This window comes from Triturus cristatus, chromosome 2_1 (assembly GCF_964204655.1).
Source record: "Triturus cristatus chromosome 2_1, aTriCri1.1, whole genome shotgun sequence".
NCBI lineage: Eukaryota > Metazoa > Chordata > Amphibia > Caudata > Salamandridae > Triturus > Triturus cristatus.
The window spans coordinates 960,719,109-960,742,492 of NC_140581.1; the positions used below are offsets into that span (position 1 = coordinate 960,719,109).

Consider the following 23,384-nt stretch of genomic DNA (forward strand, 5'->3'; position numbering starts at 1 on the left):
GGAACAACAATGCTGTGTGTTCAAAGAAAGATGAGAAAACAAAAGTAGTGCTTCACTGTCAAATTTGGATGTAAATAAAACCAATCTGGCCAGTTTGCAACCACTCTGTCTTGCTTTATTTTAGTTATGTATTTATTTTTCATATTTAAACCCTTCTATTTCTCTCCATCCCGCTGCACTTTGGAATAGTAAAATGTCAGAAAAAGGGCATTCCTCGCAAGAGTGTTTTTCTTTTTTGGATCCATTTTACAGGGAAGCAACTAAAGGAAAGAGAGGTTGTGAACCGTTTCTTCAAGTCACGGTTTTCAGTAAGTGAGGAGCAAGACAGAAAGAGAGGGAATAATAGGAAGAGAGGGGGGGACAGCTGCCAGCACAAAAACGATGAGGACATTGCCCGAGTCCTATTCCTTCTCTGCCCGTCCACGAAAGCAAGCTGAGCCGTATCTGAATGCCTTAGTCCTCCCCCAAAATAGTGCCGCCTGGGGCGGACCGCCCCCACCGCCCCACCCTAGCTATGCCACTGTGTCCGCTGCTCCCTACGTCGTTGAGCTACTATTTTGTTCTGCTAACTTTCAGTACCCTGCAAACCGAAGGCGTGTGACTTGCAAAAATGTGCCCAGCAGGACAAATGAAATTGTAGAGATTTATTTTCTATGGTTCACTTTGGTTTTTATTGCCAGGTCTTTTTTTTCTTCTCACTTTGCGCTCCTGTTTCCTTTTGTTTTTGCTCTTGGGCGCTGTTCTCAAAAGATTAGACTTATTTTATTGGAAAGCAACATTGATTTTGTTATGTGCAATTTCAGAATTGATGCTATACATATATTCATACAGTACAGCCTAATCCATCCCACTAATATCCACGCCAATCCACCCCACACTAATCTGCTCACTCAGTGCAATCACCCCAGACAAATCCAATTCACCCCACTCCAAATCACTCACCCCTGTCCATTTTACTACAATCCACCACACTCCAATCCCCCCAACCCACCACACTTCCATCTGGCCGACTCCAATTTGCCCCACTCCAATTAAAATGAATGTAATCCACTCCAATCCAAAACATTCTGCCACACTCCAATCTTCTGCACTCCAATATGTCCCACTCAAATCCAAAAACTTGCCCCACTCCAATCTCCTCCACTTCAATGCCCCCACTCCAATCCAGTCCACCCACTCAGTCCAAAAAATGTGCCCCACTACAACCCAAGACAATCTGCCCCACTCCAATCCAATACAAGCTGCCCCAATCCAATACAATCTGCCCCACTCCAATGCAAAACAATCTGTCCCACTCCAATTCACTCCAAGCCGCCCCACTCCAATCCACCTCACCCCAATCCAATCCACCCCACTCAAATCCTATCCAGCCACATTGTCAACCCCACTCAACACCACCCTACTTCAATCCACCCCACCCCAATCCACCTCAGTCCAATCCACCCCACTCACTCAAATCCAACCCACGCCACTGCAGTCCAATCTACTCCAATCCACCCCACTCCAGTCCAACCCACCCCACCCCAATCCAATCTACTCCACTCAGTCAAATCGAATACACCCCAATCCAACCCACTCACCCCATTTCAATCCACGCCATCCCAATCCAATCCACCCCTCCCCAGTTCAGTCTACCCCACTCAATCCAATGCATGCAGCCCACCCCACTCCAGTCCTATTCACCCACTCCAATCCACCCACTCCTGTCCAATCCACCCCTCTCCAGTAGGGTCCAATCCACACCTGTCCACTCAAATTCACCCCACTCCAAACCACCCTACTCTAATTCACCCACCCCTATCCCATTCACCCCAAACCATTCCAATCCACCCCAATCCAATCTACCTCATTCCATTTCAATATACCCATTCCAATCCAATCCACCCTATCCAGTCCACCCGCTCCACTCAATCCAACCAACTCTACCCCAATCTAATCCACCCCACTACCTCAATCCACTCCAACCTACTCCATCCAATTCCACTCTGCCCTATTCCATCCCACTCCACTCTACAACACTGCACTCAATGGCACTGCACTCTGCGACTGTCTTTGCTACTGAACTCTACTCCCCCACTCTACTCTACGACACTCAACTCCAACAAATCCAGTCTATGACACTCTACTCCCCACACTCCACTCTAGAACGCTCCATGCCACTAACCTTTAGCCATGCTGAACAGCAGCCACACTGGTGTACAGCTTGGCAAAAACACATTGCCAAAGACAATAACTCTTGTATAGGTGAGACCTACTGGCTTAACTAATGCATGTTGGTGTATCGATTTCCCTCACGGAAGCAGAAATCTATTTAGAATAGCACACTGAAAATCCTTGCCCTGTTCCTTATGTTTGACATAAATTTGCATAGCACATCCCAAAGATAAAGGCAGAGTTCTCAGAATCATTGCTGGTACTGTTACTAATGCTGTTACGGTTTCATTTATTCCTTGTCTTTTCAAATCGAGGTGCAGGCATTTGATCCTCTTAGTCAAATAATGTACTCGGCAATGACCCTGCTGGCCAAGATGCAGGTATGTTGAGTGCTGGCATGCCACCAGAGCACCTTGACCAGGCTGTGATCAGGTTGTCTACATAGAAAATAGAGACACTTGAGGGGTAAAATATTCCACATATTCAGCCAGCAGTAGCTAAAATTAGTTGGTTCCCAATACGTATTCATTCCACTTTTTTAGGAAGTAAAGAACATAATTTTCTTGGTTCTGTAATGTGTCATGTTAAATGTTGTAAAAAGGTAGAGATGATAGAATGCAGTTGTATGGTCTAGTCTAGTGTCAAGTGGTAGGGGCTGTTGCAAAGTGGCCCACTGTATTATGGTGTGGCAAAGTGTGGTGTAAGGTGGTTTGTAATAGTCGTGCACAGTGTGTTGTAAGTTGTAGTGTAATGTGGTATGATGTGGAGTGATATAAGATGTAGAGTGGTGCACTATTTTGTGATGCAAGTTGCTGTCCTGAAAGGTCTGGAGTAAGAAAGACTATTTTTGTTTTTTATCATATAATCTAGTGTGCTGTGCTGTTGGAGGACTGGGGTATTATGTTTGGTGTTTTATGCTGTGATCCAGTGGAATGGATGTGGGATAGTGCATGCTGTGCTATGGTGTATTGTAAGCCGTCTAGGGGGATTATGGTGTTTTTATTGCATGGTGTGCTGTCCTAGTGTACAATAACCTATTGTGCTAGATGCTGTGATGTGTGGTTTGAAGCAATAAATCTAGTGTGTATTTTCAAGTGGCTGTGTATGGCATGATTACATGCAATGCGATGTGGTGTAGTGAGGTATGATCTGGTATCGAGTAATTTTGTCTGGTTTGATAGACGTGTTTTGGTATTGGATGGCGTTCTATATAATGGCGTGGCACAAAATGGTTATGCTGTGGCATTATGCAGAGTGAGGTGTATAGAATGATGTGGAGTGGTTTATAACTTAGTGAACTATTCCATTGTAAGATATGTTGCAGAATGACGTGGTGCAATTGGTGTCATAATGAGCCATCATGGGTTGTACTGTGTGGTATATTATGCATTTTTTGGTTTTTTTGCTGCAGATTTATATAGCGTGAACTCGACCCAAATGTATTGGAGTGCTTTACGTGAGCACCAGCTATTTACACAAGGCTCGGGGAGATTAAGTGATTTGCCCAGAATCACAGGATATGGACGCGACCCCGAGGCTCAAACCTTGGTTTCTCAGCTCCAAAGTCGGCAGTCTAGCCGTGAGACCACATCCTCTCCCCTTTGGTGTTCCAAGGTGTGGTGTAGTGTAATGTTCAGTCTTGCCAACTCACACGGTGCCAGCGTGTGTCATGCCGTATCGGCTTCCTTCACACAGTCGCCCAGTGTGGTGATGATATCACACGGTGAAAGGAAAAACTGGTGGAAACCACTGCAGAGTTGGATCTCCAGCTGTGTTTGGGGAGTCTGAACAGCCGATGTCCCGAGTGGAGTGGTTTTTGGTGTAGAGGTGTAATGTATTTATGACTTGAGGTGTCGTGTCATATAATTTGGATATGGATGGTGTACCAGAGTTAGAATGTGTTCTTGTATACATTGTCCGTGTGGTGTGATGGAGTATAGTGTTTAATTACATGGGGTTGGTGTAGTTGGTGGTTTGAAGCATGGTGTGATGAGACGGTGGAAAGAATGATTTGGTATTGTCTCATGTGATGTGGAGTTTTGTGATGTGGTAAACTGCACTGTGGTTGTGAAATGTTGGATGGTATTCTATGTTGTTGAATGTAGCATAATGTGGCATTTGATGTTAGGTGTGATTTTGAATGCAGTGTGTGTCAATAAACGTTGCATAATATGGAGTAGTGTGAACTAGTAGTATATTATGGTGCAGTATAGAATGTGTGCGATGTTAAGCAATGTAGAACATATGATGGGTGTTTGTGTTGTTGAAGGATGTGATATGATTCTGTGGTTTTGTGTCTTATGATAAGCTGTGTTGTGATGAGAAATTTGATAGTTTCATGTGTTTAATGTTTATGCTTCCGAGTACCATGTTTCTCTGTATGCTTTTATGTCTTCTCTGGCGGTATGGTTGTTCTTCCTGTGGTACTTCAGATTGTCGGACCGTAGAATATAATGGGTAATACCGCCCTTGCAGGGGTTTGACATTGCTCCTGGTCTGTTGAGGTTTAACTCTTCCCAACTCAGCTGTTTGTGGTAGTCCAGGCCGAGAAACAGGCAGAGTGGTAAAACATTTTATATACTTTTATAGTGACGTTGCGGGTTGTTTCTGACGCCAACAGTGGTTACAGATACTCAAGTCAAGCACAGTTGAAAACCCGTTTTGCAGGTGGGAGTTCCTCTATGGGAACAAATATTTCCTTAGTGAAATGCATGAAATTTATAAATGCAGAAAGGTGCACGCTATATTTCCAAATGCAATAATGTTGACTTGTGTCTACTAACGCAATTCTTTCTGAATGCCAGGAAAGTCAGAAAAAGCTCATAATGTACAGATAACATTATGGGAACATATTTTCAGCTTTCCTTGAACTTTCTGCTTACATTTTTGTTTCAATCAATCAATCAAAATCATTTGTAGAGCGCACTACTCAACCGTGAGGGTCTCAAGGCATGGGGGTGGGGGGGGGAGCTGCTACTGCTCGAACAACCAGGTCTTGAGAAGTCTCCGGAAGGCCAGCAGGTCCTGGTTCTGTCACAGGTGGATGGGGAGGGTGTTCCATGTCTTAGCGGCGAGGTGGGAGAAGGATCTGCCGCCGGTGGTCGTTCGGTGGATGCGTGGAATGGTGGCGAGGGCATTTTCACAAGTTGTTGTAAATGTTAACTTCATATTATGAAGTAAGGGTGTGTAATTCATGGTGTTGATTAACTTGAATAAGGTCTTCGCCCATCTGAAATGTTTTAACACTGCAGACCACCAAAAGCCTCTTAATATTATTGAGAAGGTAACGGATCCACCAACTGTTTTGAATTGTCATATGAGCAATATGTGCCAGACTACTGCTTTGAAACCCAAGAGGGCAAGTGTTTTATGGTGTTTTCTCATACAGCAGAACATGTGCCAACACCATCACTTCTGATTCCAGAAGAGACTGTAGTCTGAGGTCGTGTTTATTATATGAAAACTGCTGGTGTGCATCCACCAGTATACTGAGTGCACTGCTGGATGTATGTGAAACACAATTACAACATGTTAGCTAATGTAGAATCAAAACTCAACAAAGCAGTAAACGATCTGAATAATTTGACAATTTGATAATCCATTGAATCGTGAAAACTTGTTGTAAAAAACTGTATTTGTCACGTAAAAAACATAAAGGTGTACAAGACATTGATTGAGAAATAGCTCAAAAAGAAAACCACATTAATACAATCAAAATGTCTGCGCTGAGGCAGAGAACTTAGTCGTCAGTTCTTGTAAGGAAGCCCAATGCATTTCGGGATGTTTTACATCCCTTCTTCAGGGGCAGCTGTTGAAAAAAAGAATATATTTCAAACCTGTATCTACAAGAGGTATCTTAATATAACATGAATGGATGGCGATACAATACAGGGTGCAACAAGTCTGTGGCCAAAGCGGAAACAATGCTGGTCTGTTTCAAGCTTGAGCAATGCTAGAAATGAACCAAGTGTCATGCTGTTTGTGCTTTAAGGACAGCACCGAGGAAGTGAAAAGGAATAAAAGTGGATGTAACGGTCATGCACCTAATCATTAAAGTGAAACTCCCAGAGCATGAATTAAAGAGAGACGAAGTGACATGTAAGAGATGACGCTAATGTGCTGATAAAGACCTGAAAGGTTCTTGCGGGATGAATGAAACGACTGTAACAGAGACGGAATTCACAGGAGTAGCTGAAGAGGCTGAGCTGAGGCTGTGTATCTGATAAAGAGAAAGAAGGAAGCTGTGAATAAAGAGTAAAATGAAACTGACAGTGAAGCCAAGGATTAGCGATAAAGTCGGGACTTACTGGAGATGATTTCGATGTAAGCGAACCACTAGGGTGGAGGAATACTGTAGCACAAGTATTAAGGGAAATGGGAGTGTGTTCAAGTGCGAGTGGAGTTAACCATCGTGTAGTTGGAAGCTCCACAAGCTCTGCAACCAAAAAGGAAACCAGTAAAAAACCAATAAAAATCATGTAAGAACAACGGGCAGGGCGCTGTATAGACTGCTTACCAGGCGTGCTTGACAGGCGAGAAGAAAAACGGTCGCGGCTCCTATGAACATCCAAGAAGGTAAGCGTCCGAGACGCGCTGTACCAGGAAGTTAAATGCGCGTACGTGGTCACGTGATTAGTGTGAATAGAAATCATAGAAATGGGACTGATGGTGCCTCTGAAAATGAATGCACAAGCTGGTGCTGCGGGATCGAGCCGAGCACTGGCTGAAATGGTGAAAACCACTGAAACTGGAAAATGTGGAATGGGGGTGAATAATCATAAACGTGTGGAAAAAAGGAAAAAGAATGTGAAAATAATGTAAAAATGTGGGGGTCTGAAGAATGTGTAAGACTAAGGATCCAGTGAAGTGAATCACAGACTAGTTGATCTGGGAAGCTGATGTACATGGAAAAGTAGCTCAGGCATGCAGAACCTGCAGGGTGATAATTCCCAAATAGCAGAAAACAGCTGAAGTGTGCTGGTGAATAGAAAAGAAAAACAACGAGAAAAAAAATCCCAGAAAATAGAAGAATAGTTTTGCTCAGGCTGAAAAAAACGTACAATCTATACAGAGAAAATGGAGGCAAAATGCTTGTGGTAATGAGAAGAGACATGACTGTAGGATAATGTGCTTGACGGGAGAAAAAGTGGCTAAAGCTGGAGAGAACAAACAGTCTGGAAATCAGATGACAATTACTGACGTGTTTTTATAAAAAACATTGCATTTCAAGTTTATCATTGAGCCCAAATGGTAACAAAGTCTGCAAAAACTTGGTCCACCAAACTTCTCTCTGAGATAAAAGCCTTTCTGTATTAATCTGTGTATTACGGGGCATCATCTCAAGGATGGTGAATCTTAGCTGTGCGATGGTGTGGTGGTGTTCTAACCAGTGTGATGTGAGAGGGGATTTGAGACTTCTGGTCCGGATAGAACTTTTATGTTCTGAGATCCTCACTTTCACTTTTCGGGAAGTTTTCCCCACATACATTAGTCCGCAAGGGCATTTAATGGTATAGATAACATTGGTAGTGTCACATGTACCAGTGTATCTGAGTTGAATGGTTTTACCTGACCGTGGGTGGTGAATGACATTGCCAGTAATGACACCCATGATTGAAGACGCTGAGCACAAAGGCATGCAGAAATGTCAGAACTGTGTCAATTGCCACAATTGCATTACTGGCAATGTCATTCACCACCCACGGTCAGGTAAAACCATTCAACTCAGATACACTGGTACATGTGACACTACCAATGTTATCTATACCATTAAATGCCCTTGCGGACTAATGTATGTGGGAAAACTTCCCGAAAAGTGAAAGTGAGGATCTCAGAACATAAAAGTTCTATCCGGACCAGAAGTCTCAAATCCCCTCTCACATCACACTGGTTAGAACACCACCACACCATCGCACAGCTAAGATTCACCATCCTTGAGATGATGCCCCGTAATACACAGATTAATACAGAAAGGCTTTTATCTCAGAGAGAAGTTTGGTGGACCAAGTTTTTGCAGACTTTGTTACCATTTGGTCTCAATGATAAACTTGAAATGCAATGTTTTTTATAAAAACACGTCAGTAATTGTCATCTGATTTCCAGACTGTTTGTTCTCTCCAGCTTTAGCCACTTTTTCTCCCGTCAAGCACATTATCCTACAGTCATGTCTCTTCTCATTACCACAAGCATTTTGCCTCCATTTTCTCTGTATAGATTGTACGTTTTTTTCAGCCTGAGCAAAACTATTCTTCTATTTTCTGGGATTTTTTTTCTCGTTGTTTTTCTTTTCTATTCACCAGCACACTTCAGCTGTTTTCTGCTATTTGGGAATTATCACCCTGCAGGTTCTGCATGCCTGAGCTACTTTTCCATGTACATCAGCTTCCCAGATCAACTAGTCTGTGATTCACTTCACTGGATCCTAAGTCTTACACATTCTTCAGACCCCCACATTTTTACATTATTTTCACATTCTTTTTCCTTTTTTCCACACGTTTATGATTATTCACCCCCATTCCACATTTTCCAGTTTCAGTGGTTTTCACCATTTCAGCCAGTGCTCGGCTCGATCCCGCAGCACCAGCTTGTGCATTCATTTTCAGAGGCACCATCAGTCCCATTTCTATGATTTCTATTCACACTAATCACGTGACCACGTACGCGCATTTAACTTCCTGGTACAGCGCGTCTCGGACGCTTACCTTCTTGGATGTTCATAGGAGCCGCGACCGTTTTTCTTCTCGCCTGTCAAGCACGCCTGGTAAGCAGTCTATACAGCGCCCTGCCCGTTGTTCTTACATGATTTTTATTGGTTTTTTACTGGTTTCCTTTTTGGTTGCAGAGCTTGTGGAGCTTCCAACTACACGATGGTTTCCTCCACTCGCACTTGAACACACTCCCATTTCCCTGAATACTTGTGCTACAGTATTCCTCCACCCTAGTGGTTCGCTTACATCGAAATCATCTCCAGTAAGTCCCGACTTTTCGCTAATCCTTGGCTTCACTGTCAGTTTCATTTTACTCTTTATTCACAGCTTCCTTCTTTCCCTTTATCAGCTAAACAGCCTCAGCTCATCCTCTTCAGCTACTCCTGTGAATTCCGTCTCTGTTACAGTCGTTTCATTCATCCAGCAAGAACCTTTCAGGTCTTTATCAGCACATTAGCGTCATCTCTTACATGTCACTTCGTCTCTCTTTAATTCATGCTCTGGGAGTTTCACTTTAATGATTAGGTGCATGACCGTTACATCCACTTTTATTCCTTTTCACTTCCTCGGTGCGGTCCTTAAAGCACAAACAGCATGACACTTGGTTCATTTCTAGCATTGCTCAAGCTTGAAACAGACCAGCATTGTTTCCGCTTTGGCCACAGACTTGTTGCACCCTGTATTGTATCGCCATCCATTCATGTTATATTAAGATACCTCTTGTAGATACAGGTTTGAAATTTATTCTTTTTTTCAACAGCTGCCCCTGAAGAAGGGATGTAAAACATCCCGAAATGCATTGGGCTTCCTTGCAAGAACTGACGACTAAGTTCTCTGCCTCAGCGCAGACATTTTGATTGTATTAATGTGGTTTTCTTTTTGAGCTATTTCTCAATCAATGTCTTGTACACCTTTATGTTTTTTACGTGACAAATACAGTTTTTTACAACAAGTTTTCATGATTCAATGGATTATCAAATTGTCAAATTATTCAGATCGTTTACTGCTTTGTTGAGTTTTGATTCTACATTAGCTAACATGTTGTAATTGTGTTTCACATACATCCAGCAGTGCACTCAGTATACTGGTGGATGCACACCAGCAATTTTCATGTTGAGTTACGAGGTGGGCTACCTCGTGTCTGAGTTGCACGCTTCATCTATTTATTTGTAACTAAATTGATTATCACTTTTTGAAATTTGGTGTGCGCTATCTTACACAGAAGTCGTGTTTATTATAGCCACTATACAGGGGCCGCCGGTAAGTTTTGGAGGAAGGGGGGCGGAAGGGACACACACACGTACACATAACACTCACAGCCATGCTTTCACACACATGCACAAACACATCCATTCACAACACTCTTTACCAAACATTCATACATACATGCACGCACCAAACATTCATTTAAAAGAATACACCCCCTTACCTGCAGCCAGCTCTGCCTCAGAGGTTCCAGGAGGCTTGGGACTGCTGCCTTACCTCATTGGTTTAACGAAGGTCAGCCAATAAGGTAAGGCAGCTGTCCCAATGTCATCACAGAGTGGGATGGGGTCAGTGAGGCTGCTGACCCCACCCCACTCTGTGATGAAGTGTCACTGATTGACACTCGATCCTGGGCGCTTCAGGGCTGAAAACTGAAGCACCCAGGTGCGAGGCCATCAGTGACACTATCCCTCGTCACTGAGGGGAGGGCCTCAGGGACCTTTGCTGAGCTGAGGATGTCACGCTTACAGGATCTGTGACTTCCTCAGCCCAGCAAAGTTCATCTCAGGCAGCCAGGAGCCTGCGCATTTATCGCATGTCTGGCTCTTGGATGCCTGACCAGAAAATGAGCAGTGTCTGTTAGGCTGACCTTTGTTCAACCTGACAGACAACGTTTGTGAGCCTCAATGGACCGGATGCGGCTGCCACCATATTCTTTGAGCTAGTTTGTTGGAAGGTGATTCTGAGTATTTTGTAACTAACTCACTGTGTGCTCTCACTCATGCCTGAGAGCCACAATTCGTCAATGCATTTGGTAATGTTGTTGTTTTGTCTCCAAACTAAAACCAATAATTTACTCCATCTATCCACATATCCAGGTCTCTCATCCATTCACATACTCGACCACAAATCCCAAGACACTCATGCACGCACATACATGCATACTCGTCCTTCATAATGCAGACTCTCTGGCCCATCAACACATGCATTCATTCATCCAGTCATGCACTTGTCAATCCACACATACATACACACACACACACACACACACACACACACACACACACACACACACCTGCACTCACCCATCCACATGTTGAATTCACTCTCCTATCTTCACACACGCTTGCTTATCCATCCAATCGTACAATGCCTATCCATTCACACACACACCTTTACACCTACACTGATCCATCTATGCAGACTCACTCAACAGTACGCCCTCATGAATGTAATCATATCTTTACTCATCCACACACTTACACTCACCTATCCAGAGGTATACACCCACATATGCATCTAAGCATCCGCACATTTCCATCCACCCAGTTTGCTTGCCCATTTACATACACTCACAAACTCACATTGATGAATTCATAAAATCACCAAATAACAAACTCAAAGTAATTTTTTATTAAACAGCTGGACCTTGCCAACGCCTTTTGTAGGCATTGCTCTTCTCTATTTTTTTTATATTTTTTTCTGTGTAAATGTGTGAAACTTGTAAATCTTGAAACTGTATTGCCAGACTATCTGCATAGTAAAATGAATTCACTGATAGCTAACACAGCAGTCTATCTTTATTGCCTTTGTATGACTATCACCTCATAAACACCATCGCTGCCTTTTGTATAATGCCGTGTGGATTACTGGGCCTTTTCTGATATCCCCATTTTTTGATGTACACGCACACCGTTTCCTACTGTCCCTGTGGCTAGGCTGGTGCTGTGTAGCTGCCCATCTGTCTTCGTTCATATTGCATTTCTAATTTGCACATCTGTCTCTCACATACCATTGCCCATCACACAACCATGAGCCGCTCACATAATACTATAATTGCACCTCACCTCTGTGGTCTTCACGCAAACATGACATCACTTCTTACATAGGCTCAAAACAAAAACAACCTCTTCCGGTCAGACTGTACACGGAGTGTTTTGCTGTCCAGGTGGGTAAGCATTTCAGCAGCCCACATGGGGTAGGTAGAAAGCTTTATGCAACTGCCAAATACTAAACAATATATTGCCACTTCTGTCTTTCTCTCATCAATATTTCCAATCCATGATATGATGTTGCCTCTGATCGTGTTTTTTCTGGGAAGGTCGTGACATAAATCGACACTGTTATTTGATTTTGATTTGAATTGTTATTTATAGAGCACAGCGAATGCCGAGGCGTCTTGGCCCTAGCTGTGATACATGGGTAGCTGAAGCAACCTGACTCTGGATGTTTAGTTTTTAGCAAACAGCCAGGTTTTTAATTCTTTCCTAAACCTCATCAGATTTGGTTGGCGACGCAAGGTAGATGGCATCTGATTCCAGACTTTTGCCGCACAAAAAGACAGTGTGCGGCCCCCCCATCTTAGCTTGCGTGTTTTTGGAACACAGACATGGCCCTCCGTAGAGGATCTAAGAGTTCTTACTGGAGAATACCTGGTGAAAAGTTTCCGCACCTCCCCGGAAATGCCTCCATTAAGGGCCTTATGCACTAAACCGAGAGCCTAAAGTTGTTATGATCTCTGATGTTTTTCAAATCGTGGATCTCAATCTTTGTTCGGTTTGGTCTGACGTGTGTTCTTCAGAAGAGATGTTTAGCGCCAAGAATTCAGGTGGATCCTCCCCCTCTTCTCTCCTCTTCTCTCTGTAGCAGCTGAGCTTAAGCAGCGTATTTAACTGTACATGATGCTGTGATTGCATTTAATTGCTGTTTTGCTTACGAGATCTCAGAAGTGTTTATTAAAAAAGTTCAAAACCGCACCGCATGGCAGCTGCGATGCGGTTGCCATGGAAGGGCGACTTCAGTTAAATGCATAGCTATAGTCTCGAGTCTGACATAAATAGCAATTCTCTTCATCGGAATTCATAGTTTATAAAACGTGCCAACCAAAGCTAACATGTCATTACTGCAGAGCCACGTTTGCTGGAGAAGGCCTAGATTGGGCCTGAATGTGGGAACCACTTTGTATAGACTTACTGGGGCAAATTTGATTCCAGCCTGGCACCTGCGCAAGTTATGTAAGGTGGCCACTGGCTTGCCCGTCCCCAATAACAAAAACATTGTTTAAATAGTCTTATGTTTTGGAGAGAAGGGATGCGCGAAGCTTCATAATTGTAGTTTTTTTTGTTGAGAGTGTTTGCTTTGCTAAGCCTTCAAACGTCATCGACTGTGCCGGGTCTGTTCTCCCTCGTAGCACGTGATTCCAGTTAATACACGTGTCACGGCAGTTCAGTTTAAGGGCATGGGAAAAAAATGTGCTTAATTCCAAGGCGCAGACTCCGTCTGAAGGTTCCAGTTACTTGCAGAACCAGTCTTGTATCAAGATTAAAAAGTAATACTATCTGTAAAAATGTCGAGCATTGTGGGTAAACAAATCTAGCATCCGTGCGTTTGTCAGAAAAACAATTCAACAAGTGCATATCTGAAGTAAAGTGCATGTTTGAAACTTTGCCTCGTGTTCCCTGTAAGTTTGTTGTTGTTTTAAAAAAAAATATATTTTTAATTGAATAACCTTTGGTGCCAATAAGTGCCACTCTTGCCTGTTCAGGATTAAATGTTCTGCCTAATCACCCATAAAAAATAATTCAGTCTCTGCAGATAGGGCTGAAAAAGATGAGACCCTAGCTCCCTGCAGCTCAGCAAATCATTAGGCGCTTTGTCCAGGCTATGGCATTAACGTCAGTTTTTAGGTCTTGCCTAAAAACAAGCTTAGCTGTCTGTTGCCTATACCTAATGTGAGCAATGCAATATATAGTGAGCTTTTCGTCATCCGTTTTCTTTTGATTTGATGGCTTTCTTGTTTATCTCCATTCCTTGCTCTGTTAGATGGCTCACCTTCTACTCTTTGCCCTACATTTGGAACATCGTTTTTGTCACTGTTTTGATTAGATGAGTTGTATTCTCACAATCCGTACACAAAGTACTTTTCATTTTTAGGTCATGGATATAGATTAAATTAGTGCTCTGTAGGTAGAACTATTGATTCCAACGCAAAACATACACATATATTTGGTTTTTATCAATCCCTTGCTCATGATTGGATGTTTTGATGTCCATCTCAGTTGTTTGTTCTTAATTGGATGGCTTTCCTCCCTATTCTTGTGTCGCACTGTCTCCCAATATTCTGAGCTCTTGCTAAAGCAGTAAGGACCCATCGACACTAGGCCGATATTCCCCCAGAAGGGGAACAGGCCGGTAGATTTTCATCTCAGAGTATGTCTCTAACCATATCAGCGTTTTGTGGCATGTCTCACTATAGCTTTACAGCAGGGCACCGAGGGCTTTTCTATAGCCTTATAGCGGGCTATACCGGCTGTTAAAGGCCCGCCTTCGGCTCGGGCCTTTAACAAAGCAGAGGGACTTTAAAAGCTGGTATAGCCCTGCTACGAAGGGCTATAAGGCTATTAGAACATTCTGCCACTAGAGGGCAGAATGTTCTAACAAAACAAAGCCTTCAGGGAGCGCGAGGGGATTGAAATCCCCTCAGGTTCCCTGAAGACTTTGTTCACAGCCAGAGCTGTGAACAAAAGACACATTGGAATGTTGGAGCTCCGGGCTTATACCAGCCATTATAAGCCCGGAGCACTCCATTGTTTTCAATGGAGCTCCCAACATTCCAATGTTCTAATAGTTGTTAAAGGCCCTGAACCAGAGTTATAGTAGTGAGGACTTAGAATGACGGTGATGGCCTTTATCAACCAGTATACCTTGAAGTAGGAGGGCTATAAGGCTATTAGAACATTCCACCCAGTAAGGGTTCATTATTAAAAAGGGGTAAAAGCAAAGAAAAACACTGTAATGTTTGAGAATAAGGCTTATATTAGCTATTATAAGCCGGGCGCCACTCCATTGCCCCAAATAGAGCTCTCAACATTCCAATGTTCTGATATGGCCATATAGCCCACTGCCGAGGGCTGTACCGGTTGTTAAAGACTTTGAACCCAAGTTATAGGTCTGAGCCGCAGGCGAGTTTCTATAACAAGGAACATTCCAAAAGGGAGAAACAGAAGGACTATCAATGGAAGGTTGGAGCTCAGGCTTATATCATCCATTATAATTCCGGAGCTTCTCCTTTGTCTTTACTGGAGGTCTCAACATTCCAATGTTCTAATTTACAGTAGCATAACAAAAAGTACCACCTCCTTCCAGTTTGTATAGAAGTGGTGTAGTGGCTCCTAAGTAATGAACAAAAGCTACAAAATTACAACCAGTCATCACCTTGTCGAATATCACCACATACCACCTTGGAATTCTTCAAGAGAAGGAACCAGAGGCTAAGAGGCTACGGGGTGATCAGGTTGAGCTGGACTCCAAACCTATCATGCACACATAAAAGAAGCTACCCTGAATGATTAGTCATTAACAAAATGCAACAATATCCTTACAAAACACCAAGTCAGTAAAGTGCTAGGCATCTCAAAAAATGTATAGGACCGTCCTCACACACCACCAGGTGTCATACTTCATCATTGGCAGTCCTCGCTCTCTAAAAACCACGTTAGATAGTGAGCGGGCCTACACCTGGAGACAGGGAGGCTCTTCTAATAAACTAAGTGGGGGCCCATGAATAAGTGATTTTAAAACCCAATTTAGCTTTGGAGGAATAGGTCTGCCCTCAGTGGAGCATTATTCTTTGGCATTACAGCTTTCTCAAATGTCAAATCTGCTTTCACATTCATCGGATGCGCCACAGTGGGTAAATCTTGAACACTACCTTTCATTAACAAAAGCAGGTCTTTCTGTTTTATACGGCTCGGAATCTTGTCCCCGAGACTCCACTAATCCTATTTTGTTTGCTATGCGCGCTGCTTGGCAAAGGGCACACTGTTTATTGGGCTCACTTCCTCGTCTTCATAGGAAAGCACCATTATGGAATAATTCTGCAATTCGTATTAATAGAAAATCAATCGTTTGGCCTATTTGGGAAACAGCAGGTGTTTCCACCCTAGATCAACTTTTTTCAAACGGTGATATTAAATCATTTGTCCAACTGCAGGAAGAATTTCATCTGCCTGATGTACAACTCTCAAAATACAACCAGTTACGACAATCCATACAGAGAAGTCTAGGACCTCCACCATGGCTCTTACCCGACTCACCAATTGTGACATATCTTCACACTTGGGGTAAGATGAAAGGAGCTACATCTGGCTTCTATCAAACGCTTACTTTGCATCTCTTTTCTCAACCCTTATCACAAACTTTACGTACTAAATGGCAAACCTTATTACCAGTCTCTTATACCGATGATGAATGGTCTGACATTCTTAGCAATCTCAATAAGGGTGCACGTGAAGCACGATTGAAATTTTGCTTATTCAAGATTTTACATGATTGGCATTGGTCACCAACAAAACTGCACAAAGCTGGCCTGCTTCCCCATTCTAAATGCTGGAGATGTGATAGTACGTCTTGTAACATTTCTCATATCATCTGTGGATGTCCAGTGATCCAACACTTTTGGAATTATATAGGTAAAACCTTATGTTCCACGATGCCTCTACAAATTCCACTTTCGCATGCTACCCTTCTTCTTCATGATACACGTCAGTCACAATCACTTTCTAAACCACAAGTCCGACTTTTACACACAGCCTTAGCTACAGCCAAAATTTGTATATTACACCAATGGAAATCGCCCCAACCACCATCACAAGAAACATGGATGATGGCCATGATCCAAACAGCTTCCTATGAACGTATTATATACAACATACAGGATCAATCTGATCTCTTTCTTCGAGTATGGTCACCTTTTCTAACTTCAAATACCGATACTAATGTTAATAACCCATCTACGCAGTAATTTAATTTCTATTTCCTCTTACTCTCACTCATTATTCATTATTGGTGGTTATAAATCCTAATACATTTCCTTTTTATCTACTATTTGTTGTTGTTTTTCATAGCTACTCACCAGAGCATTTACATGTAATTCTGCATCTTTTAATATATATATTTATACATGTGTGTTCCTCTGCTTACCCTTTTATTCTGCACCATATACCTATTGTTTTCATTTACTGTTTGCACATTTCTCTATATTATCCATTTCATTTTCTTTCTCTATTCTGATCTCGTAATACCTATTCTTACTTCATCTCCCTTGGTTCTGTAACAATATATTCATATACCCGTAGTATATTGTAATGTAATTTATTTAATTTTGTCTCTATCAAAGAATATTACTTTTTATTTTTATCTTTCTCTGAATCAGCATAATTACTTTATGTGTGTATTTTTCTTTTCCTTGGAACATACTCATATTGCATTTTGCTTCATATTTGTACGTTTTCTCTTATCGCTTTCTTTTGTGATCCCTTCTTTCCCTTTTTCTTCCTCCCTTCCCTTAATTCCATATTTTATGGCCTCAATATAAATCCAAATATTTGTTTTTGCAGCTGTATGTTTATGTATTTATTAAATTATACAGTATGATTAATTATTCAGAAAGTTTTACTATATGCTTATATATAACAATTGAATTCTATATTTATTGTATAACAATGCATACATTTATTATAATATATGTATTTAGATATTTCTTTTTTAATATATAAATTTCAATAAAAAATTGAAACACAAAAAAAAAACAATTTAGTTACCCAAATACATTTATTCGCTGGGTACTACTTGGTATTAAAAGTTGAAGTGTGGGGATTGGGGGAACTATTATCCCATCACCACCTCTGTCTTCAACATGTTTCTGCCATTGGCCCAGATGGGTCCGTGGCATTCATGAGGACGAAAAATAGGGCTCCTGTCTTACCCTGCGGACAGATATTACCACTATGTTAGGGCAACCTGTGTCATCCTCTAACTAGACTGGTGTTTCGTGAACCTGTAAAACAAACATAAGTATTTTCAGTGAGATGCATAGTTACATAAAGAAGGAATAGGAAACCTATACCAAAATTGCATGCGAGTGTGAAACACGTGACACTGCAAACATGTTATACGTTATTAAAATGTGAAAAATGAATTTCATTAGTTTTGTGAGACCAGCTCACATTCTTACCCCAAGTTAGGGTCCTAATTGCCCCATGAGAAGAGGGTAAAAGGGACCCCTGTAGTCACACTCTATGCAAGGTAAAGTTGGTGATTAAAAGAAGTATATAATCACAAACATAAGCCAATCAGCATCCAAAAATGAGCATTACATGCTAAGATGCTCGTGAGTTCCCAATCACACATCCAGTCATATTCTTCCTGCCTCAAGGTGCGTCCCTCGCCGTCCTCCCAGAGATGTCCACTCCTCTTCCCCCGACAATGTCAGAGTGGAATGAAAGCCAGCTTTTATATAGGGGTTTGTTAATCACTTAATTGGCCAAGCAGTAGCTATATGTGCGCAATTACAGGTTGCTACAGCTGATTAGCTACTAGATCCGGTGTCCGCGTTGCTGCTTGAATGCAGCGACGTAAATAAGGTGCACCAGAGGTCTATTGGCGTGGCAGAAGCCACGTTTCAATTGTGGAGCCTGGAGTCTACGTGTCACGTGGCGTCCCATGTGGAAAAAGAGCAACGTAATCAATCACCGTTATCATCCACTGTGATCTTGTTTCTAGCATCCCATTGCATATGCCTGTGGACCACGTGATTATGAGGCGCCCCAGGAGGAATCAAGACAGCCTGCATCTGCAGTCAAGGACAGGCATACGCTGCTTTATAATCTGAAGCGTGTCTCTCGGAGGTCGCGTGATGACGTGTGGTCAAAGTAATTGACAGTGCCCCGGCCGAGGCTCATGTCAATAACAGTGCAAAGTGTCTGTAGTCAGATGCCATTCTGGAAACCATGCAACCAGGGTATATATATTAAAAAGCCTTGGTGTCTTGATGGAAAGTAACCGATTTCCTAGAATATTACAGCAGTTTGCTTTGTGGTAAAGTTCACCATACTAGATCATTAATCTATGCCTATTCTCTGCGCACTATATATGTGTACAGTGAAAAATAGAAACCCAATTGTGTGTGACAGTTTTCTCTTTCAGTTATAGGTTTACTAATCGCCCTATTCCAAAACACACTGGAACTTTGTAGAGTAAATGTTCCAGCCAGGATTAGAAGAAAAGCGCTGAAAAGAGGCAGTGAGGCGGTGGGGGAGGAGACTGCTTTTCCCTCTGTGTGAGAGGAGGATAATCACACATTAGTTAATAAAAACACGGGTGGTGTTGTAGTTACATTAAAAAACCTAGATTCTTTCTTGGTCATCCATATGCACCACTGTTTTCTGGCGTTTTTTTCTCTTTTATTATTTTTTCATATATACAGGTGTCAGTTTATCGCTATTGTTGGAAAAGACAGCCAGTGGTGTATTCATTGTCCGATCTGTAACCACGGGATGTCATCATTCAGTCCAAACTCCCACGTTCTTAGGCGGTACACCCATCGCTGTTCACAGGTGTGTAGCCTTTGTGGGATATTTGAACAGTTTGTATTGATTTTCTCCAATATTACGCATTGCAAATCTACGTCCCGGTGGCCTTTTTCAAAGTAGTGACACGTAATTTGGTGTTATTCTTCTTGCACCTGATTGTGCCAAGACCACAAAAGAAGTTGACATCAAGACTGGTAAACCATGGATTCTGAAGGATTTTACCAACTGCAACTGTGAGAATGTCATATATCTTACCCCCTGACCTTGCGATCTCCTCTACGTGAGAATGACAATCAGGAAAATTAAGACAAAAATCAATGAACATAGAAGCACAATCAGGAGGAAGAACAATAACACCAAACTTACGCGCCACAATTTGGAAAAAGGCCATCGAGACGTAGATTTGCAATCGGTAATCTTGGCGAAGATCAATGCAAACTGTCCAGATATCCGAAAAAGGTTACACACCCGTGAATAGCGATGGGTGTACCGCCTAAGAACGTAGGAGTTTGGACTGAATGATGACATCCCGTGGTGACAGATTGGACAATGAGTACACCACTGGCTGTCTTTTCCAGCAATAGAGATGTACTGACACCTGTATATATGAAAAAATAATAAAAGAGAAAAAAATGCCAGAAAACAGTGGTGCATATGGATGACCAAGAAAGAAACTAGGTTTTTTAATGTAACTACAACACCACCCATGTTTTTATTAACTAATGTATGATTATCCTCCTCTCACACAGAGGGAAAAGCGGTCTCCTCCCCCACCTCCACACTGCCTCTTTTCAGCACTTTTCTTCTAATCCTGGCTGGAACATTTACTCTGCAAAGTTCCAGTTTGTTTCGGAATAGGGCGATTAGTAAACCTATAAATGAAAGAGAAAACTGTCACACACAATTGGGTTTCTATTTTTCACTGTACACATATATAGTTCACAGAGAATAGGGATAAATTAATGATTTAGTATGGTGAACTTTACCACAAGACAAACCGTTGTAATATTCTAGGAAATCGGTTACTTTCCATCGAGGCACCAAGGCTTTTTAATTTTTAATATATATACCGTGGTTACATGGTTTCCAGAAGAGCATCTGACTACAGATACTTTGCACTGGTATTGACATGAGCCTCAGTAGGGGCTCTGTCAATTACTTTGGCCACACCCCAGGGCGCACCTCGTCATCACACGACCGCCGAGAGCACACGCTTCAGATTATGAAGCAGCGTACACCTGTCCTTGACTGAGGATGCCGGCTGTCTTGAGCCCTCCTGAGACTCCTCGTCATCATGTGGCCCCCAAGCACATGAAACTGGACGCTGGAAAAAAGATCACAGTGGATGATAGTGGGGATAGATTATGTTGCTCTTTTTCCACCTTGGACGCCTTGTCACACAGAGCCTCCAAGCTCCACAATTGAAAAATGGCTTCTGCCGCGCCAATAGACCTCTGGTGCACCTTATTTAAGACGCTACCTCCAGGCAGCAACGGGGACACCGGATCTAGTAGCTAATCCACGGTGGCAACCTGTAATTGAGCACATATGCTACTGGTTGGCCAATTAAGTGATTAACACACCCCTATATAAAAGCAGGCTTTCACTCCGCTCTGACATCGTCGGGGAAGAGGAGTGGACATCTCTAAGAGGATGGCGAGGGACCTCCATGAGGCAGTAAGAGTATGACCGGATGTGTGATTGAGAACTCATGAGCATCTTATCATGTAATGCTCATTTTTGGATTCTGATTGGCTTATGTTTGTGATTATATACTTCTTTTAATCACCAACTTTACCTTCCATAGAGTGTGACTACAGGAGTCCCTTTTACCCATTTCCCATGGGGCAATTTGGACCCTAACTTGGGGTAGGAATCTGAGCTGGTCTCACAAAACGAATGAAATTCATTTTTCGCATTTTGATAACATATATCACATTTGCAGTGTCGCATGTTTCGCACTCACAAGCGATTTTGACATATGCATGGTGTGTATGTTTCTTATTCCTTCTTTATGTAACTACGCATCTCACTGAAAATAATTATATTTGTTTTACAGGTTCAAGAAACACCAGTTTAGTTAGAGGATGACACAGGTTACCCTATCATAGTGGTAATATCTGACTGCAGTGGTAAGATAGGAGCCCTGTTTTTCGTCCTGATGAATGCCATGGACCCATATGGGCCAATGGCAGAAACATGTTGATGACGGAGGTGCTGATGGGGTAATAGTTCCCCCAATCCCCACACATCAGCTTTTAATACCAAGTAGTACCCAGCGAATAAATGTATTTGGGTTACTACATTGGGTTTTAAAATCACTTATTCACAGGCCCCCACTTAGTTTATTAGAAGAGCCCCGCTGTTTCCAGGTGTAGGCCCGCTATCTATCAAACGTGGTTTTTAGAGAGCGAGGACTGCCAATGATTAAGCATGACACTTGGTGGTGTGTGATAACAGTCCTTTACATTTTTTGAGATGCCTAGCACTTTACTTTGTAAGGATATGGTTGAATTTTGTTAATGACTTATCATTCAGGGTAGCTTCTTTTGTGTGTGCATCAACTAGTCAAACCCATTACATTTGGGGTATGCATCTATCTCATGTTATATAGTTAGTGGGCTTTGAGTCGGCTCTTTGCTCATGATAAGATACATTTGCTATTTGTCTCACTTTTCAGCTCCTTATCCGTGGCTTTATGTCTTTTTTTGTGTTTGTCCAAACTCTGTGATTTGACTGGATGAAGGATGCATCTGCTGCTGATGTCAGACGTTCCTTGTTTAGAACCCTACTCAGAGCTGTTATTTCAATGTGAGAAAGAGGTGTGTGCATAAAAAAAGTCATGTTACTTTTTAAATAATTATTGCAAAGCATATACACGTTGAATAATTGTCAATATTAATTCATAAAATTGAAGAACGTCACACACCGTGGCATGTGCAGCATTGAAGGTCACTGTTTTCTCTCAAACGCACCTGCTGGACTTTTTGGACTGTTTGTGGGTTGTCTGTGCTGGGCAGGTTTAGTAGCTGCACATGCGAGCAGAGTTTCAGGAGGGCCACAGCCTTCGATTTAGCCAAGAGGAAGCGAGCTCCATTCTTTATCAAGATTCCAGAATGCACTTCGAACAATGTGGTCCAAGCAGGACCTTCGTCCAAATAATGTTTCATGAGTTTCAAGGCATCTCCAGCTTATGGTCCTAATGCTCTGCAGCTGGGAGGATGTGGAGTCATTTGTTTTAGAAGTCCTGTCTCCTCACAGCTAGCCTTTGGTAAATGCTGTTATTCACTGTGATTATGTGATAGGAGTGACAACCATGCTCTGTATTGAAGCTGGATCCTGTCTCCATCAGTTTTTATTTCTACGCTTCAAATACCATAATTTTAAAATGCCTATTCAAAATAGTTTATGGGTTTGAAATAATATACACCAAAAAATTGTAGATGGGTAACCGTGAATAAGGTGAAGGGTTTTCACCTCTGTGTTCTGAGTGGCATTATAGATAGCTCAAGCTTCGTTCTAGTTGTCTATTTCATGTTACTCAGAAAATCTCTATAAAAAACAACCTGTTTCCCAGTTGCCCATTCTTTCATTCCATATTTTTTTTATTAACCAGTTTAACCTGGTGCACATTTATTTTCAAATGAAAGTATTAAAGACTATGGTACGATCTAGTCGTGTGGCCTGGAAGTCACAAACGATGCAAAAGACTCAATGTTATTAAAATATGTATGCAGGGAGTCAATGCTAACATTTAAATGGTAACAAACACAAAGAAAAATTGTATGTTTTGTGTGATAATCTAGTTTCATGTAAATGACTAGGTGGAAAGCTTATTTGTGACTACAGAAAATATTTAATTGAAAAATAGGTCTAGGCTAATTAAAGTCAGGATTTTAAATAGTGTGTTAGTTGACCATTAAAAGTGATTTATTTAATATATTGG

The 23,384-nt window shown here is 42.0% G+C and overlaps 1 protein-coding gene across 2 annotated transcripts in view; it reads left to right on the forward strand.

The window, feature by feature from the left end:
* Positions 1-23,384, forward strand: part of LURAP1L (leucine rich adaptor protein 1 like) — a 122,981-nt gene that overhangs the window by 34,136 nt on the left and 65,461 nt on the right. The window lies entirely within an intron of this gene.